Source organism: Myxocyprinus asiaticus, chromosome 44 (assembly GCF_019703515.2).
Source record: "Myxocyprinus asiaticus isolate MX2 ecotype Aquarium Trade chromosome 44, UBuf_Myxa_2, whole genome shotgun sequence".
NCBI classification, from domain to species: Eukaryota; Metazoa; Chordata; class Actinopteri; order Cypriniformes; family Catostomidae; genus Myxocyprinus; species Myxocyprinus asiaticus.
Window position 1 is genome coordinate 23,838,351 of NC_059387.1, and position 16,752 is coordinate 23,855,102.

Here is a 16,752-nt window from a genome sequence, read left to right on the forward strand (position 1 = left end):
GATTTTAGTGTGAAAATCTCTTACTAACCTTTTCTGTGAAATGTTTTAGCCAATTTTACAAGTTTGTTGCCATGACGATGTAATGTCAACAAACCTTAAAATGACTAAAAATTACAATTTAAACAACATTTACAGCTCAAATAATACATGAGAAGAATTAAAGTCTTTATAAAATTATAAGCGTCACATTTCTGCCTTTTTTAAACCCTCCAAACATTGGCCCCATTAACCTCCATTGTAAGTGACAAACTGTAACCTCGATTATTTTTTTTGTTTGTTTGTTTTTTTTTATAAAGAAAATGAAGTATGAGTTGAAATACATTTTTTGGTAATCAACATTATCCCACAAATGCTGTCAATTGATCTTAACTTGTATTGAACCTGGAATACTCCTTTAAGCATGTTGGCCAAGCACTTGCATCTGGGTATGCGTAAAAATGTGTTTCAGCCTTAAGTATTAAATGCATAACTCATCCCACACCATTTGTGCACAGTCTGGTACCTCAAATTGTGCAGGTTTGTTGAGGAGAGGTTTGCTGTTACTTTTCTAGACAGGCTGGGTTACGGTTTTTGCCTGGTGGGCGATTAAAATGGGTGAAGAAATATCTAGGGGCCATAATGTCATAGAGAATTTAGCCTTGCCTCTTTTGACTTGGGCCACTAAGCAACCACATGGCAACATGCTGACAACCACTCAGAACATCTTAGCAGCTGCATAGCAACACCCTGGCTACCACCCACAACACATCTAAACACATGAGAATCTAGTTGTGACTATTACTGCATCAGGTGTGCCATATTTCTGAAGGTGCATTTCACTTTCAAAAAGGTTAAATAAGATATCAGAGTGCTAAGTTTTAATTGAAGTCAGAGGTAATTTTAAATATACTAGATAAAATCGAGACACGGCTGCAGTGGGGAAAAAATGCAGGTATAGATGCGACAGTGAAATTGTGAAATGCAGAAAGTGAGGGAGAAAGGAGGAGAGCAAGAGCATTTTTCTGGTAGCTTGCACTGATCTGTGGGCCCCAGTCTTTGCCCAGTGTTTGGTTAAATTATGTGGAACTCATTTGACGGCTGCAGAAGTGGCTGTATTCGCAGTGTCAGGTATCGACTGGTATAATTATGCAATTATGAAGCTTTATCTTGCCTCTCTCGCAGAGCGAGCTCTTAGTGTTTCAATTAGATGTTTTTTCTCTCTCTTGCTCTCTGATTTTCTCTTTTTTTTTCCCCCATCCTCCTTCCTCTTGGTTACAATGAGGATGCAAAAGGAGACTGCATATAAAATAAGCAGTATCAGTTTGTATGTTTGTCACCTTGTTTAAATTATTTTGTCTGTACATGTGGTTTGCAATGTCTAGGAGAGATTCTAGTGTTTAGAAGAGGAATGTGTCCTCTAATAAGTGAAATTGTGAAGATTTGAGGTCGAAGCCTAAAACTTACACACTGCATGTATGTGAAGGCAAACACATCTGACTAAGCAAGCTTGATTTCATGTGTCATTGCAATCCAAATATGTTGGAATGCAACTCTTAAGGCAATTGAATTTGTTGCATTTTCAGCATTACCACAAGGGGTGCTATTACAGGTTTTAGTGTAGACTGCCTTCTGCGGTCAGTTTTCTGTCAGGTCAACTTCTGTCATGACAGAACAACAGTTTGAGCTGCTAGTAGCAGAAATGCAAGAACGCATATAAAGTATGTACGATGGACTTGCTGATAATGTGTTTGCCAAGGATTCACATTTGTGTGTGTGTGTGCTTGACCTATTTCTAAGTTAATTGATATGGCTTCCATTGAAACTGACACATGGGCACTAATTTGAAAGTATTGGTAATTTTGGTAATCTTTAATTTTTTGTAATCTGTCCTTTTTGGTATGAACAATTGAGAGTTTTGATAGTTGTCCATCCAACCTTTTCCCATCAAATCAGACCACTGTAAAAGTCTAAAACGACTGTCTCCACTGTAGCTGTGTGATTCTGAGTTGGCCTGTTTGTGTTCTGTCTTCTAAGCCCATGGGAACAGTACTGTTGGTTTAGTCTTGGGCCTCTAGGAACACAAGTTCCATTAAGACAAACAGAGGGGTGATTACACTGGTGCATTTCATTCAAAATGAAAGCCAAACAGCTCACATATGTTTGGATTCAATTACACACTCTGGGTTTCCCTCAGCCCTGGGGCTTACTGCTAATTACCCTAATAACATCGGCCCCTCCACACAAAACACCACCCAGATGAGATTACTTGAGAAATTAAAACAAGCTGTTGATTCTGATAATTCCGTGAGGTCTTAACAATAACCATGTAGGCGAAACGCATTTGACAGCACAGGTGAGACCATAAGACTCATCTCTGGGTTGAATGGGGCGATAAGCTGAAAAAAAAAAAACATCCAGAGATGCTTGTAGTACAGGAAATAGAAACAAATTAAATCAGTTATGACTGTGAAAGTATTTCCTTTCTCTTGTCTCTCTGTCTTCCGTCTCTAGCTGTCTCTCTTTAGTGCTGTCATTCTTTCATAGTCCTCTCATTCTTTCTCTTTTTTTACTCTTTGAACTATACATGAACTAATGGACAGAGGATCCTTTAAATAAACCTTTTTGGTTTTATCCTGTTTTGTTTATTTCCAGTCATCAATTTAAAATGAACAAGAGACAACATTCACAGCCTATTTTACCTCCATAATGTGATGTATTTCAGAGTGAAACAAGTTATTTATGTTAACGATAATTTTTTTTATTTGGTAAAACTAAGCACTCCGGTTTGGTTACTCGCCTAAAATGCCACTTTTGGTTAACTTTATCCAATAGCCTGTGTGGCCGAGGTGACATCAGAAAAATTGGGTTTATTTTTGACTTCATGTTGTTGTCTTTTAAATGTGTTGTGGATGTAAGAGATCTGGTCTAGTTCTAATACACAACAAGTGCGTGTCTTGATATGTTGACATGGCGCTCATATGGGCTGCAGAAAATTTGAATCCAGCTTGCTTTCATATCCCCAACCACATCCTTTTATTTCCTGTTTTCTCTATCGTTTGCCTATAAATAACGGTTGCAAAAAGGACATAAAAATGTCTTGATGTTAAGATTTTGACAGCTTTAAATACTTAAGACTTTATAAGGACTTGCAGTATATAAGGTGTTATTAAGGTGTTTTCTAATCTAATTTATGCAAAAGTAACAATGTTATTGTGATCCAATCTGTATACCGTAACTACAATAAACCACACTTGACAAATTTCCATTGTTTTTCCTCCCCTCATTAACCAGTCCCTATTTCTGCATCTCTATATCTGTGTCCCTCTTCCTCTCTTTTTTCAGTCTCTATATGTTAGTGTATAACAGGGTAGGTGGTGGTAATGATTCAGGGACAGGTGCTCTTCTGATACTAGGGGTTTATTTAGTGCTCAGCCATTAGCAGGGCATTACCCCCTGGCCCCCGCTGTAATAACAGGGGTAGGAAAGGCAGTGTCGGCAGGGGGCAGCTGCATCTGCTCCATTGCTGAGGCCTCACACAGCCCCACCACAGACAAGAGCACCAGCCGCACATCTCCTTGGGGCCACAGCCATGTAGGGGCACGTGCATCACTGTCGATCAGCTTTGAAGGAGGATCATTTGATCATCGCTTCTCTATCTATGAATTATACAGTCTTTGGGTTGCTTTTTAAGCTTTATCTTTTAATCTCTCTGTACACAGGGTTGGCTGCTTTGTGAGGAACAGGCTTGTCGGAACTGAACTCGTCAACTGCCGATTGCGTTCTCAAGATCTGGACCAATCTGTTCAGCCTGTCTTAGATCCACACTGAGGCCTGAGGTACTACACACCCTATACAGTTGTTTCTCAATACTGCAGGACCCCAGCATTGCACATTTTAGATGTCTCCCTTATTTAACACACCATATTCTTCTGATTAGCTCCTTATTAGGGTATGAGATAAGGGAAATATCCAAATTGTGCAGTGCTGGGGTCCTCCACTACCAGGCTTGAGGAACACTGCTCCAATCATTACAAAAACACTCATTAGTTTGTCCAGGTGGTGGTGCTGTGGAGCCTGTGAAAGTTTTTTTTCTGCTACGACCCAGGCCTTGTCTTTCCTGTCCACTTCTCTTTTTCCTTCTCCCCCTGCTTTATCCCCTGACCATATTTCTACCTCGTTATATATCACTGGACCTGTATGACCTAGCCGACATGATGTTGGTTTAATTTCTGCTTTAACAAGCTGCTGTGATAAGAGGAACCAGCCTCTAGTATGACTCGACCTTGGACAGAACAGGCCCACTGCTGGAGAGTGTGTATGAATGTGTGTGTGGTTTTAAATTGTGTCCTCCTCCCACTCTCACTTCATCTTGTGAAAACTTGGGGAAAAAAAGCACACTTTTGCCCAGTACAATGCATAACTAGCCATTTTACAGTTGGTTAACAATATTCAATAGCCAGCTTGGCCTAGATGACCTTGGAGGAAAAGGAAGTCTTTTCAGAGGTGGAGTAAATTATTGTATTTTAACTAAAGTTTACAAGACATACTTTTTTGGTAATAATTGGCAAAGAACCATGCACAGTGAGACTAGGCACATTTAATAAGAAAGTATATGGGTCAAGTTTGATTTTTTTTGTTGACTTCAAGTGTGCTGTTTGTGAATCTCTTGTGCTGGCCATTTAGGTTTAAAGGAATAGTTCACTCAAAAATGAAAATTCTCTCATAATTTCTTATGCCCTCATGCCATACCAGATGTGCATTACTTTCTTCTGCAGAACACAAATTAAGATTTTTAGAAGAATATCTCAGCTCTGTAGGTCCATATAATGCTAGTGAATGGTGGCCAGAAGTTTGAACCTTCAAAAATCACAAAGGCAGCAGAAAAGTAATCCATAGCCGCTTTTCCTCTATTGGGCCAGTGCGAGCCAGGGCCATAAACTGGTCAGCCAGGGTCAATAGCCTTGGACCACAAGACAAGACCAAAATCACTCTGCATTCCCACCATTGGGCCAAAAGCTCCGCAGCGTTCTCCTTAAACCAGCCTTTAATACACCGCCCTGGTGCAAACGTCACACACCCCGCCAATTTCATAAGCTAAAGCAAACTCGTTTGTTATCTAGTTATCTAGAATATCAAGTTTATATCTTATGGAAACGTTAGCTAGCTAGCAAGATAATTTATCGTTGACAACTCACCGACTTAAACTGCCATGGTGTCCCAAGTGGTTCTCCACTAACAGCAGGACGATGTCCCAGCACACCGTCCATGATCTCGAACCATGGAAAGTTCTTCCTTTGGGCACTGCTTTGTTCATTGTTTTTCTCCCCAATTTGGAATGCCCAATTCCCAATGCGCTCAAAGTCCTCATGGAGGCTTAGTGACTCACCTCAATCCGGGTGGCGGAGGACGAATCTCAGTTGCCTCTGCATCTGAGACCGTCAATCTGTGTAGCTTATGTGGCTTGTTGAGCACGTTACCGCGGAAACATAGCACGTGTGGAGGCTTCACGCTGTTCTCCGTGGCATCCACGCACAACACACCATGTGCCCCACCGAGAGCAAGAACCACATTATAGCGAGGTTACCCCATGTGACTTTACCCTCCCTAGCAACTGGGCCAATTTGGTTGCTTAGGAGACCTGGCTGGAGTCACTCAGGACACCCTGGATTCGAACTCGCGACTCCAGGTGTGGTAGTCAGCGTTTTTACTCTCTGAGCTACCCAGGCCCCCTGTCCATTGTGCATCTTAACGGATTTGTAAAGTGTCCGCAATTTTTTTTCCGCTGAGATATAGGTGTGTGACGACACATCTCTGCATCCAGAGATGTACAGAGTTAGTGATAAACATTCACTTTTATTAAATGATATCGATCAATGAGTCAAAGTTCCTACATTACAAGATATTAAAACTTAACAAACGTTTGCAGAGACCGCTGTACATAACACAATAAATTAAACTCTCTTTTGATGATCGTACACCTGTATCACAAATGCTAGCGTAGCAGCTTTGTTTATCAGTTGGGTTTCTGGGAAACAGTCAAACCCCTGTTATGCTAATGGGAGTGTTGTGGTTTAGGTTGTTTAAATGTCATTTTCCAAGCATCTGGCAATGGAATTCCTTTATGGTTGGAATTCGGAGAATTCAAGTAGGAATATCCCACATCCAAATTGAGTGAAATGCAGCACAAGTGTATCGCTAAATTCTGCCTTTGACCACGCCTCAATCCCTAGTTGGCATTCTTTGGCCCAAGGGTAATCGGTGGCCGTTGGCCCCGAATAAGTCCCGAGGAGCCACTATTAATCCCCGGAAGTGACAGTGGGGACGCAACTGGCCTTGGCACGCACTAGCACGCCTTCATTTGGCCTGACAGTGGAAAAGCGGCTCATGAGACTCCAGTGGTTAAATCCATATTTTCAGAAGCGATATGATGGATGTGGGTGTGAAACAGATCAATATTGAAGCCCTTTTTTACTATAAAGTGGCAGCTTTCTGTGAAGAGATATCAATCACTCTCTTGTTTTTACCCTGTACAGAGATGGAGCTAGAGATGACCCTTCCAAAATAAGTGTCCCCTCTGTCCCTTGTCCATCTTGTTAGGGACCGAGACATCCACCCCAATTTTTTCTTCCTCCCATACTCTTTCTATCTCCTCCTCTCTTCCATCTGCTTTATTTCTGCGTCTAGTTCTGTGGCGACAGTTTGAAACCCAGAAGGACAATTTCTCTTGTCACCATAGCCACTTAGCTGTCCTCTGCTCTGCCTGGTGAGATGGCAGTTTAAACTGCCGGCTGAATAAAACATTAACTTCCTCACCCCTCTACCATCCCTCTGTCGTTCTGGGCTTTAAAGCTCTGCTGACAGCAATGTGTCTCCACGGACACAGAGACATTGACTACCATTGTATCCAGATTAAATGGAAGCGTAATAGGCACCCTCGGCTGATTGGACGGTAATTTGAAGGAGTTGTACACAGGTGCAATTTGTAATATTTTCAGTAAATTAAAAATTTTCCCTCTCTCTTTCTCTCTCTCTCTTTTTCCTTTAACACTGGCTCTCCCCCTCAACCTGTTTTTCATTTTCAGCTGCTTTTCCTCCCTCATAGATCTCTCCAACCACCAGCCCCCCACCCGCCGTCTTTCTCTCTCTCTCCCTCTCCATTTTATTGATGTACATTCAGGCACCCATTAGGGCTTCCTTTTTTCCCCTCTAGTGGAAACTGCAGCATGTTAATTTTCACACAAATTACAGCAATAGCAGGTATCTCTATTTGAGACATTATAACAGGAGCAATCAGGGATAATTGAGTGCCTTTCAAATGGTAACCGGCGCATTCACTTCAATTCAAAGCCAGTCCATTTATCATCTAATCGCTCTTTAAACACTGAATTTCTGGGAACAAAAATTCTTGTCATAATTTTGCTTAAGTGTATTTGGAAATCACAGTCCTTTGAGCAAGGATAATTGAAATCAAATCCCTTTCACGGGAGCTGACATTTCTACATTTCCCCCCAATTGAAATTAATTTCAAAAATTGAGCATGAATATCTTCAAATAGCAGGCAATTATACCTTTCAATGGGGAGAAATTATGTGCACAAAAAGTGGAGACATCAACTGGCGCTTCAGTTAAATGTCTTTGTTTCCCACTGTGTTTGCCTTGTAAAGATTTACATATATTGACTCGTTATGAAACCTTGTGATGCCGATCGCCTTCCTTTTTCAACGCAGCCCGTTAAAATTAACTCCGATTGGAGCATTTTTTTTTTTTTTTTTTTGTTAAGCCTCATTAAAACTGTTTGGAGATTTTTCTTTTTTTTTTTTTCTGTCCTCTCCTTTTGCAGCTGCACAGATCTGCATGAATTGAAAGAGTAGCCATTTTCTTTGCTACCCAGGCTCAATAGGGGTATTATACATCCTTTAAATATAAGCAACATGGTCATATGGAGAAATAATTTGAGCCCTGTATCTTTAGATGATCCACATCATAAGTTTGATTCATCTATTTACAGATTATACAGCCTCCAATATAAACCATGGACTTACTGGAGGGTGTATGAATGTATACTATTTCCACCCCTTTGGTCATGATGCATGGCCTTACAATGGTATGCATTGACACTTTTCTTTCCCCCTTTCTTTTCTCTTTAATTTCCCCATCTACAGCTCTTCCGACAGGTTGCTTTCGACTGTACCAAAGGTTTAGTGGTACTGCTGTAGGAAGTGTTCCCTGGCTGCCATGTCTCTATCAGAGGGCTGCAAAAGGATAAGCGCTTGTAGGGTGGAGGGGGATGTGGTGGGGGTCTCAGGAGAGAGGCAATTTCACAGCTGGTTTGCTCCTCAGTCACTCAGGCCGAAAATGCTGCAGATTTGTGAAGAAAATTGAAATGGTGTCAGTACAGGAACAAAGCATTGAGCCGAGCAAAGCTGCATAAGGGAGGGGCCTATGTTTGTGGGGTGGGGGTGGGGGGTTAAATTGAATAACATTTGACGATGCCTTAGTCACTCCCTCTTTGACACCTGTCAGCACATCTGTGAAGCTTGTCCAGGCACTGCCTTGCTTGTCCATTCACTTATTGTGTTTAGTCTCCTTTTAAGTCTACAATCCTCAGTATTTTTGGGCAGAATGTGGTTTGCATGCACGCATGGATTCGGCGGAGAGCGTGTTTACGTGCACATGACAGTCTGGCCCTGCATTTAGCACTGATTATAGATGTTCTATTATGGCCGCATTGCTGAATCGACAGGCACGGCTGTTGACCAGCCGGTGCGTTATGGGTCAACAGCTGCTGGGCTCATCAGAAGCTGTAGAGGGCAATTAAATGCCGGTCTGCTGAGGAGAGATCCCATGCTAAACTCCTCCGGCACCCACATTGCTCTGATTCTATGGTGACATGGAGAGACTGTGACCCAATAACAGCAATTAACATAAAAGTATAATGGCTAATCAAATTGACAGCAACAGTTGTTCATCAGATCCACACACGGTGCCTTATCAAAACAAACTATTATGAAAGAGGTAATTTCAGAGCTGAACATCTCTCTCTCCCTCCCCATTCTCTTTTATTTTCTCGCTCGACCTGCACGCCTTTGGCAGTTAGACACATGGGTAACAGTAATTACAGCTGAATTTTCAAACCAAACACCGTTTCTTGCTTTTGTCACGAGAGAAGGTGGGGTGTACACTGGCTGATTTTGGCCAGTCAGACAGTTTCAGAGGTTATGTGACTCCAAACTTGTGCTCTGACTGAGCCTGTGTGTGTTTGTCTCTGTCTGTGACAATGGAGAATATATGACAAACACTACCTGTCTCCACAGCTGTAAAACAGATGATTCTCCAGTTTCCTTGATTGAGTCGCACCAATCTCATTATTGGAGATTTCCAGTTGATTTTCCTGCTCCGGTTGCTGCCGGCACGCTGCACAAGTGTTTGTAGCTTGCTAGCCTGCTTAGCATTGCTTATTATTATTCTGATACGTTCATCATTTTATCCTTTGCCATTTTACCACGTGCTTCGGGTTTTTCCACTTTTCTACCGTTTCAACTGCGTGTATTTTACCGCACACACCCAATTTCTCTCTTTTTTCTTTTCCCACTTGTCTACACCTCGCATCTCGACTGCGTGCATTTATTTCTCCACTGTGTTTACACGGATTATTGCATCAATCTCAAACATCTGCTGATCAGTAACCACATTGATCTCAAACCCTCGCCGCTCAAGAATAACCATAACAACAACAACAACTGCGGTAAGTCATGGTATCTGCTCATGTTATTCCTGCATTGCATGCCACGTGTACTACAGCTTCTTCAGTCAACAGTGAGGGATTCACATGTGATAAATGTAAGGAATTAGTCAGGCTGATGTAGAAGGTTAATGAGTTAGAGACACGCATTCGAACACTAGTGGAGGTCAGTGAGAAAGAGAAGCCCCGCAGCAGGGCGTTTGTGTGACGTCTCGGTGGCATACTCGCTCAGCAAAGCGACATCACTCTCACGTTCCTGTTAGGGTTTCCAATCGATTCTTCCCACTCAGTGATGCACCCACTGAGAATCATGTTGACAGAGCCTTAATAATAGGTGATACTATTGTAAGGAACGTGGAAATAGAGACTCTAGCTACCATTGTTAAATGCATTTCCAGGGCTCGAGCATCTGATATCAGATCAAATGTACAAGTGCTGGCTAATGATAAACGTAGATTTATTCATGTCGGCATTAATGATGTCCGGCTTCACCAGCCGGAGATCACTAAAGATAATGTTAAAGAGGTGTGTGAAATTGCAAAAACAATGTCAGACACTGTAATATGCTCTGGCCCCCTCCCTGCTCATTGTGGTGATGAGGTTTATAGTAGATTAGTGTCACCGAATGGCTGGATATCTGAGTGGTGTCTGGAGAATAGCATAGGATTTATTAACTTTTGGAAGAGTTTTTGGGGTAGACCTGACCTGCTAAAGAGACACGGACTCCATCCCTCCAGGGAAGGTGCCGCTCTCCTCACTAGTAATTTGGCTCATAGTCTTAAAAGTGATTAGTATTTCACTAATTGGGGCCCAGGTCAGGAAGCAGACAAACTGGTTAATCCGAACGTCTGCTAGCTGCCTTGAGACATCACACATAGTCACATAAACTACAACACATAGAGACTGTATCACCTAGATATCATATAGAGACTGTGTCTGTTCCCCGAACTACCAAACACAAACCCCTCACTAAATCATTTAGAAAAAATATGATTAAGGTCAAACTTGAAAAAAACGAAAACATTTAAGATAAACATCATATAAATGTAGGGATACTAAACATTAGATCTCTGTAGAAGATTTACTCAAGGAGGACACAGGGAACCAGGTCACGAAGACCTTCACGACCCAGACTCTCTCTCTCTCCGGTCTGCTGGCGGTGTGGCTCTTTTATGCCGCTCTCCCCGTGCTCACTGTAATTAGAGACAGGTGATAGATGTAATTTAGCTCAGGTGCAAGTGCCCTTACCGCTTTCTCTCTCTCCGGACGGACGCTTGACCATGCCCTCGCTGCCACAATCTCTTTCTACCAAAACACTAATTGTAAATGTTATTATTACAGATCATAGTTTGGATGTGCTCTGTTTGACTGAAACCTGGCTTAAACCGGATTAATATATTAGTTTAAATTAATCCAACTCCCTCAGGTTATTGTTATAAACATGAGCTTCGTCTGAAGGGTTGAGGAGGTGTTGCTACAATTTACAGTGATGTTTTTGGTGTTACTCAGAAGACAGGGTATACGTTTAAGTCTTTTGAACTAATAATGCTTAATTTGACACCGTCAGATATGAATAAAAAATCTGTAATTTTTTGCCCTTGCTACAGTATATAGATCACCTGGGCAATACTCAGATTTCCTTGGTGAATTTGCAAATTTTCTATCAGATCTAGTAGTTAATGTAGATAGAGCTTTAATTGTTGGTGACATCAACATTTACATAGATAATGAAAATGACGCATTGGGATTAGCATTTATCGATATTCTCAACTCTCTTGGAGTCGGACAAATTGTGACAGGACCAACTCATCGCCATAATCATATGCTAGATTTAATTCTGTCATATGGAGTTGATGTTGATACTATAGAAATACTACCACAGAGTGATGACATCTCAGATCATTACCTTGTCTCTTGTTTGCACTCAATCTACACCACACTATCGTTCAGGTGGAACTATTCTTTCGACCACTGAAGATAGCTTCACAAATAATCTTCCAGAATTGTTTCTCAAGCCAAAATGTCTAGAAGAACTTGATATAATAACAAAGTATAAATACAGTCTTCTCTAGCACTCTTGATAGTGCCGAGAGTATAATACCAACTAAGCTCTCAAAAGAGGTATTCCCAGTAATCTCAGAACCTCCTCTTAATATTATTAACTCCTCGCTATCCTTAGGACATGTCCCAAGAAACTTTTAAAATGGCAGTTATCAAACCACTTAAGAAGCCACAGCTTGATCCTGGAGAATTGGCTAATTACAGACCGATTTCAAATCTACCATTTATGTCGAAATACTAGAAAAGTTAGTGTCCTCCCAACTATGTTCATTTCTACAGAGAAATGGTATCTATGAACAATTTCAGTCAGGATTTAGGCCCCATCACAGTACAGAGACTGCACTTATCAGAGTTAAAAAATCTTATCTGATCGCGGCTGCATTTCTCTTTTAGTGCTTTTAGATCTTAGTGCTGCCTTTGACATGATAGATCACAACATTCTCTTGAATAGGCTTGAGAATTATATTGGCATTAGTGGACTTGCATTAGCATGATTTCAGTCCTATTTATCAGAGTGCTACCACTTTGTGTAAACGAGCAATTGTCAACTCAAACAAAAGTTAAGTATGGAGTGCCATCAGTTTTAGGGCATCTCCTTTTCTCCTTATACATGCTTCCCCTGGGAGATATTATCAGGAATCATGGAATAAGTTTCCACTGTTATGCTGATGATACCCAACTTTATATTTCTTCTAAACCCAACAAAAATTCACAATTCTCCAAATTAGCAGAGTCTATCAATGAATTCAAAGATTGGATAGCCAGAAGTTTCCTTCTACTCAATTCTGACAAAACAGAGGTATTATTTATTGGACCAAAAACCTCTAAAAATAAGCCACTAAAATATAATTTGACTCTCGATGGATGTACTGTTACGTTGTCTTCTACAGCGAAGAACTTGGGTGTTATAATTGATACCAATCTGTCCTTTAAAAATCAAATTTCCAGTGTTTGTAGAACAGCATTCTTCCACCTCAGAAGTATTGCTAAGTTACGACATTTGCTCTCTGTTGCTGATGCAGAAAAACAAATTAATGCATTCATGACCTCAAGACTAGATTATTGTAATGCATTACTGGGAGGATGTCCAATTGGTTCAAAATGCAGCTGCCAAAGTGCTAACTAGAACTGGGAAATATGATCATATTAGCCCCATTTTATCATCGTTACATTGGCTACCTGTTCAATTTCGTATTAATTTTAAAATTGTTAACTACATAGAAAGCTTTGAATGTTCTAGCTCCACAGTACTTAAAGGTGCACTCAGTAATTCTAATCCGGAACACTTTTTTTTCAAATTCTGCAAATATCTCGCATTTTGCTAGCTGTCCATTTTGTGGGTGGGCTGAAAAAAATCTAGTATTTGTTCACAGCTCTGGCTCTGAAAATGGGACAAAAACAAAGTGGATCTGACCGATCAACACAACACTACTCCAGCCAATCAGCAACAGGGGGTGGTTATTGCGTGTGCACAGGATGGGGGGTTGGAGCAGAGCGAGAGGGAAATTCATTAGAAGAGCGACAGCAAATCTGGCTGATGCGAACTTTGTAAACTCCAAGGAGGACAAATGGCTGAGAAACAGACCAAGAGAAAAAGGTCAGACGAATATAAACTAAAAAAGAAGGATAATGATAAGTCGAGGGCTAGGATCCACATCAACATCGCCAAGGCTTTTCAGCAGTGAAGAGACCTCCAAGAGGTAAAAGGCTTGAAGACAGATGCAGAAGTTGCTCTTTTTCTCCTCGATAGGTTGGTAACATAAATTATGCAATGTTTCACAGAACCCATATATGCTGTTGTTGTGATTTTAGATTTAGTAGCAGGAGAGTTGTCTGTCTGGAGCTGGTGTGCGTAAAACTGTCTTGTGTGCAGGAATTTGGGGGCGGAGTTTCTAAAAGAAGCACTGGAAGGGAGGTGTGTGTTTTGGCAGTTGAGTTCGAATATCAACAGTTTCTCAGGAATTGCTGAGTGCACCTTTAAGTGACCTTCTGACATGTTATATTCCATCATGTTCATTACGATCACAAAATTCTGACTTGTTAATAGTTCCTAAAATATCAAAATTCACAAAAGGAGGGTAGATCCTTTTCATATTTGGCCCCTAAACTATGGAATAGTCTCCCTAACACTATTCGGGATGCAGACACACTCACTCAGTTTAAGTCTAGACTAAAGACTCATCTATTCAGCCAGACATACACCTAATTTATCCATCAACTCACCAATCAGGCTGCTTTAGTTAGGTTTGCCAGAACCAGAAACATCTATCGTGATCTATAACTCTGCATAAAATTGAATGACATCTACGCTAATATTATTGAATTTGTTTCCATGTCTCAACCTGGATTCATATCCCGAGGTTACCAGAGCCGGCCAGATCCAGCTCCATTCCTGCTTGGTGTCGGACTCCACTGCTATGTGTCTCTGAGAGATGACGACTAAATGCAGCCAGTGCTAGCCAGACATCATTTCAGTCTTTTACTATGGACTTCAGAGGATGAACTGATGCCAGCTCCAACTGTAAGACATCGGATAATTCATATGCCATTGCGTGAACCTTGGACTTAGGATGGACCCCACCGAACCTCACCGAAATGACCTGCCGGTTGAACTGCGATGCACCTCATTAATCTCTGCCTGCATCACCTTTGTCTACTGATGGACTACACTTTTGAAATGGAATACATAGACTATCATTTAATTGCCAACAAAAGCCTTCATCAGCCAACCAACAAAGGACAATGCATCTATGTGACCTCCTGCAGTTCATCCAGGATGGACTTCAAAGACATTAGTCATTAATCTTACAGTTCATAAAAAAATAAAATAAAAAAAATTAACACTGGACCTTAACACTTACTTAGTTTACTAATCTTAAACCATGACCTGCACTGCACATAAATAACTAATATTGGCATTATATCCATGCTGGTTAGCCAGAGGGAAACTGGCCCCATAGTGAGCCTGGTTTCTCCCAAGGTTATTTTTCTCCATTAGCCAACATCTTATGGAGTTTTGTGTTCCTTGCCACAGTCACCTTCAGCTTGCTCACTGGGGTTCTAAATACCATTATTATTGTAACAATTTACAATCGTATTTAATCAAACTACACAATGATCACTTTAAGACTTTAAAGATATTAGTTTCATTTTTTGATAATGCATGAATTTCTGTAAAGCTGCTTTGAAACAATGTGTGTTGTGAAAAGCGCTATACAAATAAAAATGACTTGTGCTTCAGCCTTTCATTTTCCCGGGACAATAACACATACTACTAAACTAAAGCAGTATGATTTTAGCTAATTGGTTTTTCCCTTTTCTGTCTTCCACGTTATATTGAATATGCATTGGAATAATCAGCAGCCGCAGTGTCACTAAAGAATTTGTAAAGAGCTTTGAATTTTGAAGTAACAGCTTTTTTTTTTTTTTTTCTACCACTGATACAGTAAAACTTTGTTACACATTTTTGATAGATAATGAAAGAAAACGATATTTATTTGTTTTTATTTTTTTCTTGCAGATAACATGGTGTCATTAGTGCTAGAGCTGTCACTGTACCAAATTTTCAGTAGCTAATACCAATACCAGTTTTATGGAACTTCTTGATACTAAATAATGGGATAAAAAAAAATACTAATGTATTCAAATGTAATATAAAATGACTAAATTAAAGTATTTGATCACAATTTTAAAAAAATTAACTCAAAGCATAGGACACTCTTACATTTGTTTTTTAGGCTATAATCACCTACAACAGATTAAATTGAAAAGCCAGACAATGTAATTTGTATGTGTCGTTATTCAAACTAGCAATGTGCATGGTGACCGTTTGTAATACTTGTTTAACCACAATGGTTCACAAACAGTTGTTCGTCAGGACTCTGGAATAAAGAATGTTTATTGCAATGGATATGAGACAAACACTACTCAAACTAGCAGGGAATAAAGTCCACACTGAGCTATGAGCTTAAGTAGCACAATACATAGAGTAGATCTTCAAATGATAAAATCACTCGCAAACAAAATAAAAATAAGTCAAACAAAAATAATCAAACTTTAACTGCCTGCAACATAGTGCAGTGGAAGTTAACCATTGGAAAATATGCAATTTAAGTGCTAAACCTGATTTTGCCCGGGCAGGTTTACATATCCGTAAGGCAGCAAATGCAAATATTGTCATTTGTATGGTGTTACACTGTTGCAGTTTATTAGCCTCTTCAGGAGGCTTTGATTTTTAAATAGTTTAGCATTTAATTATGGAATTATTGTCTGCACACCAGAGTTAAAAAAAAAAAAAAAAAAAACACATTACATTGACTTACTGTTTATCAAACGCTGAAACTTTGCCAGGTGAAAAATTATCTGGAATCATTTGTGACAGTCCCATGAAGTCTCTTTGCAACACGAACTTCTTAAGAACGTCAAATCTTTGTGACACCTGTGCTAGATGCAGCACAGCGAATAGTGAAACAGAACACGGGTGTCTCGTGATGCGTTTATAAATATTAAAATTCAAAGTCTCTTGGTATTTTCAAATCTTGCCTAAAAACAAATTTTTTCAAGTTGGCTTTCAGTTGATGTTTTATTATTATGTAGTGTTTGATTCACTTTTATTGTATATGTGTGTATTTTATTCTGTGGTTATGTGTATTTTGTTGTTTTTGGGTTCTTACGTAAAGCACTGAGAAGTCACTTTTAAAGGCACTATACAAAATAAAAGTTTATTATTATTATTATTAAAGTTCTTTTCAACTAAACAAGGTGTCTGAAAATTGCGGCGGCCCTCTGCGAGACAGTGAGATGCGGCGGAACGGTCATAGACGTCTGTCAAGCGCTTGTTCACATAGAAAAGCAATTGGCTAAACTGCAAAAAATAAGTGTGAACAGCCCCTTGCTCACCCTATACTCAGAAAAACTGGCCCAAAACCAAATGGTTTGTTGCATACAGTCAGGCTCGTATCGGGTTGAAG

The 16,752-nt window shown here is 40.2% G+C and overlaps 1 pseudogene; it reads left to right on the forward strand.

Annotated features, from left to right (window-relative positions):
• LOC127434521 (DNA polymerase alpha catalytic subunit-like) overlaps positions 1-16,752 on the forward strand; it is a 101,649-nt pseudogene that overhangs the window by 67,190 nt on the left and 17,707 nt on the right.